The sequence below is a fragment of the Mastomys coucha genome, unplaced genomic scaffold (assembly GCF_008632895.1).
Source record: "Mastomys coucha isolate ucsf_1 unplaced genomic scaffold, UCSF_Mcou_1 pScaffold9, whole genome shotgun sequence".
NCBI lineage: Eukaryota > Metazoa > Chordata > Mammalia > Rodentia > Muridae > Mastomys > Mastomys coucha.
This window is the reverse complement of record NW_022196915.1, coordinates 53,051,887-53,063,145: the sequence shown is the minus strand read 5'-3', so window position 1 is coordinate 53,063,145 and position 11,259 is coordinate 53,051,887.

The following is an 11,259-nucleotide window of genomic DNA, read 5'->3' as shown; positions in this document are numbered from 1 at the left end:
ACTCTCTTCTATACCTATTATCCTTAGGTTTGGTTTTCTCATTGCGTCCTAGATTTCCTGGATGTTTTGGGTTAGGAACTTTTTGCTTTTTGCATTTCATTGAAAGAATCCTAAAGCAACCTCCAGACCATTGGTTTAGGAATGCCCACATGACACATTAGCAGACTCTCTTGATGAACCCTACAAGAATTTCCTTCCAGATCCCCACTGCTCGCTACTCTGCTGCCTCACCCAGACTTGGAGACACCACTTCATGACTGTGTGGAAATCCTGGCACAAATACATGAAACTTGAGTGGGCTTACAAGATACACCTCTCTCTAGATGAATAGCAGCTGCTCATGTTCATGGAGCAATTTACAGAGAAAGGAAACTGTTGACTTCAAAAGGAAAGACTATTAAAAATAAAGATGAAATCTTGGCCCTGTTAATGGCTCTTTGGCTCCCAAAAAGACTAGCCATTATCTACTTCCCAGGGCATCAGAAAGGAGATGATCCAGTCACCAGAGGCACTAACCTAGCAGATCAAGCAGTTAACCCTGAGAGCAGAGCCTGTGTTAGCCATCACATTTCCAGACCCAGTGGATCCCTGATTACCAGCTGATCCCAAACATATAGCAGAGGGCCTCCAATGAATCAAGAAATTGCTCATGACTTATGTCTTAGAGGGATGGTGGCCGTCATCAGAAAGAAACCTAATCCTGTCTGCTGATCTAGAGGACTGAATCCTAACCAAGATGCACCGATCCACTCACATGGACCCCCACAGAATGCAGGATCTGACTCATCGTGTAGAGCTTAAGATACAGGATTTGTGTTTCAAAATTGATAAAGTTGTGGCCAGCTGCAAAGCCACTAACACAACTAAGAGCATCACAACTCAAGGGACGTGGCTGAGAGGTAAGTTGATTTCAACCAGTTGCTTTTTGGTAAGTTGATTTCACTGAGTTTAAGCATTGAAAATATGGGAACAGGTACAGGTACCTCCTTGTGTCTGTAGACACCTTTTCCTATTGGACTCAAGTGTTTCCTACCAAACACAATACTGCTCAGAAGGTGGCAAAGAAATTACTCGAAGGCATCCTACCAAAATATGGCTTCCCACAGATGATAGGGTCAGATAATAGACTAGCTTTTGTGTCCAAGGTAAGTCAGAGTTTGGCCATAGCCCTAGCGATTGATTGGAAATTGTATTGTGCATATAGACCCCAAAGTTCAGGGCAGGTAGGTAGAATGAATAGCACTCTAAAAGAGACTACTAAATTAACCTTGGAGACTGGTGGTAACTGTGTGGCTCTCCTTCCTTTTGCCCTCTATAGGGTACAGAAATCACCCTATCAAATGGGACTTATCCCCTTTGAAATCATATTTGATATGATATCCCCATCACCCCTAACTTGCAGATGAAAATCATTGCAAAATTTGAGGACCAGAGCCTCTTGGAGGACCCAAAAGCCATCCAATAGTCCTACAAGCAGGTCTGGCCTAAACCACATACTCTGTATAAAATAGGTCCCCCACCCGAATTACACTGCTACCTACCTGGTGATTTTGTCAACGTGAGGAGATATCACCAGGGGACCTTGGAACCACACTGGAAGGGCCCATTTGCTGTACTTCTAACCATGCCTACCTACTTGAAGGTAGGTAGGATTGCAGTTTATATCCATCACACCTACATGCTTACAGCAGACCTACCTGTGGAACAGGAAGACTCCTCATGACTGGTTCAACCCAGACAACACCAGTAGCCAGGCTACTGAAAGTGATCTGGACTTAGGAAATGCTAATTCTAGGAACTATGAGCTCCCTCTTCTTTCCTGCCCCCTCAACCCACATCAACCCCTCAACCTGGCTCATAATCAATACCACCACATTATGAACAGCTCCTTCAATGAAGTACTGAGAGGCACCTGGTGGCCAACCCTACAATTTGACCTGTGCCACCTGGCTACCAGGAGTTAGGTTATAGGTGACTGGGAACAGGAGACTAATAGGGCAACTGGAATTTAGGGCAGGAAAAGGGGGTTGCATTCTCTACTCCCCAAGAGCTGGAGGAAGACCAGGCTGCAGTCATGCCATCCGACATGCAGTACTAAGGAACACTGACTTTTACATGTGCCCCAGAGAAAGTAGGGTAAGAGTGGTCATTTACAAATGTGGGGGTGCTGATCAGTTTTTCTGTGTGGCTTGGGACTGTGTATCTACTGGGACTATCTCATGGAAGCCCCCAGTTAGTGATGATTTGATAACTGTCACAAGAGTTCCCCAGCAGCTGCTAGCTTCAAACCTGCTATTTGGAAGGTGTCCTGGCTTCCTTTCTAATTCTATACAAGTGACCTTTACAGGAAAGAGAAAGAAATTCCAAGGTTTGGAAGCAGGGTACAGCTGGGGATTATGGCTGTATCAGTCAGGGCATGACCAAGGACTGGTGTTCACTTTGAAAGCAAGGACAGAGTCATCCCTGGGAGGTCTATAGGACCTAACGAGATACTAGCCCCAACCAAACTAGCTACTTTTCACCCACACACAGGATCCATAAGAACTGTACCTAGTGACCTCCTGATACCAACCTCTCTGGGCATAATGGCAAATTCAGAGAGTCCCAAAGATCCCCTATAGATCTTAATGAACCACATCTTCCAGGTGATTAATGAGTCCTGCCCAGACATTACTAATTCCTGCTGTGTTACAACTCCAGGTCCCCTTATTATGAGGGGATAGCTCTGATGATGTAGTTCTGTGGATCCAAAGTCCTCAGGTGGTAGCAAGTAAAGCAACATATTTGCCTCTACAATCAGTGATGGGACAGGGCTTACGTATAGGACTTGTCCCTCCCTCTCACCAGCACCTGTGTAATGCAACCCAACCCCTAATACCTGAACTGGGATCCAAATACATAATAGCTCCTGAACTTGGATGGTGGGACTGCATGACTAGCCTGACCCCATGGATACATGGACAGGTTATCAATCAAAGAGCTGTTCACAATGTTCCCAGTGGTGGTGTTGATTATGAACCAGGTTGTGTGTTGGTGCAGCTAGTATCAAGAATCAATCATCTATCATGCTGATGAGGAAGATGATGATGCTTGATAAGGACAACAGGCTTATCAGGCATAAAAGAGAACCCCTCACAATTACTTCGACCGTCATGATGGGTCTGGGTATGGCAGGAGCAGGGAGTGGCATATCCGTACTAGCCCTACAGAGTTCCAGTCATGGCAACTTAAAGCAGCCATAGATGAGGACATTAAAGAACTGGGAAGAGACATAGTCCACTTAGAAAGATCAGTGAACTCCCTGGAAGAAGCTTTGGTACAGAATACAATAGGGTTAGACTTGTTGTTCTTACAGCAAGGCAGGCTATGTGCTGCTCTAAAAGAGGAATGCTATTTTTATGAGAATCATTCTGGGGTGATCAGGGACTCACTGGCTAGAGTAAGAGAAAATTTAGATAAATGACAGAAAGAGATATATGCTGCCCAAGGATGTTTTCAATCATGGTTTAATACCTCCCCGTAGTTGACTACCCTGATTGCTACCCTGCTCACCCCCTACTCATTCTACTGTTGTTGCTAACATTTGGTCCCTGAATATTAAACAGAGTAATGTGGTTTATAAAAATAAAGAGTAGGGACTTAGATCCCAGTTTACAGAACTAACACCTGAAGGATGGGAGGAGCAGCTTTAATACATCCCCCTGACACCCTTAGTAGCCCCATGATTGGGCCTCCTAAGTAGCCAGAAGAAAGAGGGAATTAAAAAGCCCAACTAGCTCCATTTTTGAGATGAAGCTCCATTTTGTGCAAAGAGACTAAACTCCAATTCCAGGAAGAAAATCACAAAGTCCACCCAAGCAAACATCCTATGGCACCATCGTGCCTTACCTCAGCACCAGCCAGTCAGGCTACAACAGCAGGGTCCAGGTACATAGAGATAACCTAAGACATGCTGCAGAGAGTAGAGAACCTAGCCATCATGTGTGTCAGGAGGTTTTGTCCTTGAGTTTGGTTCCTACAGATTAAGCCAGAAATGCAGTTTTTAAAATAGTAACTTGCTGACTTGTATGGAAATTTCTCAAGCTTGTTGTAACCTCAATAAATATCTTGCACCCCTAGATTCAAGGCTCTCACTTCTGACCCACTGTGATGGAAATGGTGAGAGTCCTTGCTTGTGAGCTCATAATAAAGACCCTTATGTGTTTGCATTGGAATTGACTCCTCAGTGGATCCCTGCAACTTGGGCATAACAATATCTCTCTCACCAAATTAAAAAAACCATATTTCTGAATAAGTGAGAATTTATGACCTATTACAAATAAATGGTTTTTTCATCATATTACAAACAATGAGAGAGAAAGTACATAAAATAAAAAGTATTCAACTGCTCTAGCAAAATGTTTATAAAAATTATTTGTAGAACCATTATGCTTTATTGAGGTATACAAGCAGACTTGAATAACTAGGAGAAAAAAAAGGCAAATTGTTTCTAAATAAAATTATTCTATGTGCCAAGATTTTAGTTTCCCCCAACTTGATTTATTTTATCCAATTTCAACAAAGTATGGAAAATAATTTCCAACATTTTTTTAATCCTTCTGAAAGAAAAACTTCATGAGTTAGCTATAATAAATTTGAGCCAGAGAGAAATAGTTTTAGAATATTCTATTTTCGTTTAAAACATAAAAGTGGTACCTACGAAAATAGCACTAGAGCGAGGATTAGTAATATTGATTGATGGAACACAGGCAATCTAAGAACAGAACTATGGGACAGAAACACGATGTATTGAAGACATGGCAGGCAGCTCGGTGTGGGAAGAAGGCTAGTGAGGTGGCTCCATGTAAGAATGCTCACAGCAAGAGCCAGAGAGCCTGAGTTCAAATCTGAGAACCCCTGTAGAAGCCAGGAATGGGATCACAGTACTCTAATACCAGCACTGGGGATCAGGGGTAGAGACAAGCAGACCCCAGAAGCTCCCTATCCTGTCAGCCTAACTGGAATATTGAACTTTGGGTTCAGTGAGAGACTCTGTCTCAAAACAATAAGGAGAGGAGTAGAGGAAGGCACCCAGCATCATCCTGTGACCTTCACTTGGGAATGTATGGTATATCTACACACACACACACACACACACACACACACACACACACACACACACAGAGGAATGGAAGAGTATAAGAACAAGTAGTCGCAGTGCTATCATACACTTTTCATCTCAGCACTTGGGAGGCAAAAGCAGACAACATTTCTGAGTTCGAGGCCAGCCTGGTCTACAGAACAAGTTCTAGAACAGCCAGGCTATGCAGAGAAACCTTGTCTTGAAAAGAAACAACCCAACTAAACACACACAACTAGTCAGAAATAACTTAAGATCAGCAGCCTACCTCAAACCCTGCATCCCAAGGAACATCCCACAGATTATCTCCTCATACAATAGTTGAATGTAGGGCAGGAATAGCATGCAAAAGAATCGGAAGAAAGACTACATAAGTAGGCAAGTTTGTGATGAAAGGACGACATAAACTCCATTTGTCTCCATTCAAGGACCAGGCCTGATTTTGAAAAAAAGCCAAAAGGCACCAGCTCCAGGAACAGACCATAAAATCTAGAACAAGATCATAAAAGTCCCTCCGAAAAAACTGCTTGGAGATAACCACAAGAATGGGAAACTATCTTATCTCAGAATGGGCCATCTATGCTGGACAGCCCTATCTCATCCTGTGGTTGAACATTCAAGACATAGGAATGCAGATCACTGGCCATATGTGAACCCCTAGCACCCACCAATGAAGTTTTAGATTGCCTAATCCTTCTAGAGAGTTCCCCCAGTGGTCCCCTATAAGAAGGCCTGCGCACCTTTGTCTGGGGTCACCATTCAGGAGAATGGTTGACCCCCGAATGCTGGATGTTTCTGCAGAATAAACACTCTTTGTCTTTGTGTAATATCTGAGTCTGAGGTCTTCCTTCCGAGATTTTTGGACCCTTACAATGATAACAGAAAACTTTCCCGATACTATATCAAAGGCAAAGACCTTAAAGGGAGGCAGTCATCGACCCTGCTGTATGAGAATGTTAAATATAGTGCCTGAAAACAACACAGAAATAGAGAAAATGGGGGTGCATGCCTTCCAAGTGTACTCCAAAATCTAAAACTTGACAACATTAAGAGAAAGCAGAATAGTAAGGACGAGAGAACCAAGCCCAGAACCTAATAAGTGAGGGTACTAACAGAAAGCTCTCAAAGGGACAGGATGTCAAAAAACAAAAAACAACAAAAAAAAAAGCACTTAACTCTGTAGTGATGAAAAACATGAATAAAACCAATGGAATTTGGTTCCTGGAGTCTGTATTTTAAAAAGTGATAATTCCCTGCATGGTAAGGGAAGTAAAAGAAGTCTTGTTCAGCCAGGTGTGAATACCAAGAAAATTGGGAAAAGAGAAACAAAGAAAATGGAGGAGGAAAACACAGGAATATGCCCACATGTGCTTCACAGAAAGCCAGGAGCTTTGTGCTCTCTCTGATCTTATAAGGAAGCACCTTTAACCAGCCACTTTCCAGGAGCAATGGCTGCTGCCGAAGAAAGAGATAGCTCTGCTGCTCAAGTGAGCCGAGGTTTGCCGAAAGCCAGCCAGGCAGTGACCAGAAGGGAGTGTCTGAATTAAACTCTCCAGAAAGCCAGTAGTCATTTAAGAAATGCCAGCTGTGTGCTTAACTCTGGGCCGGAAAACATGGAAGATCTTAGAAGCGTGATGACTTCTGGGAATTTTAAGAAAAGAAGACTGGAGAGACTCCACCATGACAATGACTTGGTGGGCACTGCATATTCAGAGGCCATGGCTGTACTCAGATTCCTGAGCTAGATCAGGGTCACTGCCAGCAATGTGTTTTGGTAAGAAGGGAAGAGAAAGCTAAACGTACTAAGAGAAGAACCTTCCTTTCCTAGAGACTAAAGGAGCTAGCAATCCCAACCTGGGACCAGAAAGTAGAAGCAAACAGAAATAGGTAACAGATGCCATGATTTATTTAACCAATATTTAACTGCTGCAACAGCAGGGTCTGGGGGCTGGAGACATGGCTCAGTGGTTAAAAGCACTGACTGCTCTTACAGAAGTCCTGAGTTCAAATCCCAGCAAACACATGGTGGCTCACAGCCATCTGTAATAAGATCCAATGCCCTTTTCTAGTGTGGCTGAAGATAGCTACAGTGTACTTATATATAATAAATAAATAAATCTTTAAAAAAAAAACAGGGACTGGGTGTCTTCTACAGAGGAGTTATGTGAGCAGTTCACATGATTAGGGACTAATGAAGGACCTCGGCGTCACAGAGAACTGCTTAGGACAAGTGACACCACACATGCCCAATGTCTTAACATCTGGATCATCAAACTGTCAGACTTCAGTGAACTTGCAACAGCTAACCAAATATGCAGAGACCCAGATGTTTTACTGACCCATGTTGGGAGTTGCTTGTATAAAAGCTGAAATCTGCATCCAAAGGAGCCATTTTCAACCTGTGGGTCAGGACCTCTTGATGGTAGAACAACCCATTCACAGGGGTCACCTAAGACCATCTGCATATCAGATATTTACACCATGATTCATAACTGTAGCAAAATTATGCTTATGAAATAGCAATGAGATATTTTTATGGTGGGGGGTCATTACAACATGAACTGTATTAAGGGGGTCACAGCATTAGCAAGGTTGAGGTATACTGATCTAAAGGAATATGTGTGTTACAAAACAAAAAGCATGTGTTTGGCTAACAAGTTAGGTAAACTTGGAATAGCTGATTATGGAGGTCATTGATTTTCATGTAGGTTGTTAATTAAAGCCATTAAGTCGATCCACTAAGTATTAAAAAGAGTAGCTCATTGATTATCAATGAAGTCTAAGACAGATTGTCATGGGTAATGAAAAGATCCTAAGTAGATGGCAATTGCCAGCTTTTAAGATAACTGGAGACTAGATCAAAAGGAACCTGTGAGTGTAAAATTGACCAAAGGGGTTTTAAGAAAATATGAATAAATGCCAATACAAGTTCAGCCCACACAACAAAACCGGGATAAGTTGATAACTGAGTAAATGTGTGGAACAAGAGCAGGCACGGTAGCGTTTATTGTCAATTTGACAATCTAAAGTCACCTGGAAGATGGGCACGCTGTGGGAGATTATCTTAACTGCAGGAGGCAGAAAGACACGCCCACGGGGGTGGGGCCATTCTCTGAAATCTGAGACTGCAAGAATGGAGGAAGTAAGTTGAGCAGTAAGTACTCTTTGCTCATTCTTTCACTACTCTCTGCTTTGGACTATGACTACTAACGTGACTAGCGAACTCAAGCTCCAGCCTTCCAGACCTCCCTCTGCAGTGATAGGCCGCGATCTAGAGGGGCGAGGGAAAACAGACCCTTACTCTCTCAAACTACTTTGATGGGGTACTTTATCACAGCAATGGAAAAGGGAACTAACACAAATGGTAAATAGAACAGTGGTTGTTGTGAAAGGTGGTAAGGGCTGGACAGAGCCAGGGACCATCCCCTTTCGACTGACTTTATTTACCTCCCATGGAAGAAAAAAGCTGGGGCTGGTGAGATGGCTCAGTGGGGAAGAGCACCGACTGCTCTTCAGAAAGTCATGAGTTCAATTCCCAGCAACCACATGGTGGCTCACAACCACCTGTAATGAGATCTGATGCCCTCTTCTGGTGCATCTGAAGACAGCAAAAGTGTACCTACATATAATAAATAAATAAAAGAAAAAGAAAAGAAAAGAAACAAGCTATCTACTACTCCTCCTCTTCCTCCTCTTCTACTTCTTCTTCCTCTTGCTCCCCCTCCCCTCCTCCTCCTTTTTCTTTTGAGGAGAATTTGATTCTACAAATATTGCTGCCTTTGTTTGACTTTGGATTTGGACAAACCTAGAGTCAAAAATGTCCCCTTATTTATACTCTACAAGTTGTTCCATATGAGGCAAGGCACCTCCAGCCTTCATCTCTTTGTGGTAAAATGGGAAGATGGTCAAACCCATCTAATAGGCTTTAAGGCTCAAACTTGATCAAGGATTTGATAAATAGCAAAGTGGTTGACAAGGAGCTGGACACTTGGTTACTGTTGCCTGTCCTTTAAATGTTCCTCCTTCTCTCAGTGTCCCTAGCAATAAAACCCAGTGGTCTTCTGGGAATGTGGAGAGGGGTAAGTCAAAGGAAAAGCCTTCAACACCTGGAGTGGGTCTATAGTACTTTAGACTCAAAACACTACCAGCACAGCCAAGAGTGTCGACTGGCTGTGTTCCTAAAGCTGGGGGCAGCAGCTGCCCAGATGGACTAGGGCAATTGTGCTTTCCACAGTCTGATGAGAGGACCAGACCTCCTTCCTTAGGACAGTTATGAGACCTCCCTTTTCACAATGAAATGCAGTGAGGGTGACCCCTGGACACACACCCAGGAGACAGTATGTGTGAGCAAATTCTCAGTCCTTTTTTTTTGTTTGTTTGTTTTTTAAAATCTCTTTTAATAAGTTCTGTTTTATGATCAGTCACAAATAGGCTATTCATGGGAGAGGGGGCTGCCTCTCTGGGGGGAAAAACACTAGCAGAAGATTGAATTTAAAGCATCAGAGACTATGTGACAAGATGTAAAATAATTCTATGCTAAGCTATAAATGACTTATTAATGCTGTGGGCAATGTCTGGGGTGTGGCCTCATTTACCCAATAAAAGTTATGGATGGATGAAGACATTAACAGTGAATAATTTCAGTCTGTGGTATCCGTGGATAGATAGCTCAATTGGAAACCATTTCTTAGGAGTTCATAAGCAGCCATTAATAAACATTGAGTCTTGGCCACACAGCCTTTGACAGGCTAGCTTAACAGAGCTCCATTCATTGCTGGAGAGACTTATGTGAACACGAGGCTGCAAGTAAACCTGCACTTAATGAATGTCTATTAACGTCTTGGGGAGAAGATGAGGAGTGATTAGCTAAGAGTTAATGAATTGTCTGTTTAAGTGGGTTCACGAAGCAGGTGAGCATGTGGAGGTGAAACAGGACTTCCATAGGCTTTCTGGCTCGCATGCACCATGAATCTCCAAGAGCATGAGCGTGCAATATTTCCCGAGCTTGTCAGATGAATGGAGCCTTTCTTCTCAGAGAATTTTAATGAAAATCACATTGAGAAATGTGGGGAATGGAGATAAACATACAGAAAAATGTAAACAAGTCAGATAAATATGGTTTACTTGTGTGCATGCATACAAATGTGTGTGTGTGTGTGTGTGTGTTTCTCTCAACAGGATACTTTTATACAAATGTGTGTGTGTGTGTGTGTGTGTGTGTGTGTGTGTGTGTGTTTCTCTCAACAGGATACTTTTATCCCATAAATTACAGCAGCAGGAGAATAGCTTCCTATGCAGGTTGTACCATCCTGCATTTGCATGACCTCAGTATGCCAGCCATTACCATCAAAGGAAGCAATCCGATAGCTCATTGGCATCGGCTCTTGCATAGCTATAAACATCTCAAGACCCCTCGTCACCATGGCAACCTTATCCCTAATTACCAACTGTAACAGCTATGGTTGCAGTTGCCTCTTTTGTGCAAATCTGTCCTGGAGAATTCCAGGCGGTTCCCATAGTAAAAACAGTAAGATCACCACCTGCTGGTCATATTCTTGTACTGTGCTAGCTCCCTGTGAACTCTGGGGTCCAAAACCAAAGCCAAGAAAGAGCAAGGTCATCATTTCCAGAAAAGGAGTTAGGGAGTGTGGAGGTTTGGGGGTGTGAGGGATCAGGCGGGAGAGTGACTATGTGTAATTTTTTATGAAAATAAAATTCCATTCTTATATTAATAAGGGTCCTAGAAACAATGACAAATCTTCAAAGCATGGTAGAAAGCTGGGATGGAAACATAAAAATTTGAATGTGAAAACACATGTGTTTGATATTAAGAAATGAATTAGAGTTCATGTGGACTCCTGGCAAAGACATACTTTAAGTGCATTAAATGCTGTCAACTTGCATTAAGATGAACGTGTAGAAGTTGGGTGTGGGACCCTCACCTGCAACCCCTGCACTTGGGAGGTTGAGACAGGAGGAACTGGTGTTGAAAGCCAGCCTGGCTACACAGCAAGCTCCAGATAAGCCTGTGAGATGTAGCAAGACCCTGCTGCATAAACTTAAATGGCAAAAATGTATCTAGAAAACTGGTAAGTGTGATTATAGGATATGAAGATACACCAGACTGTCACAGACCAGCT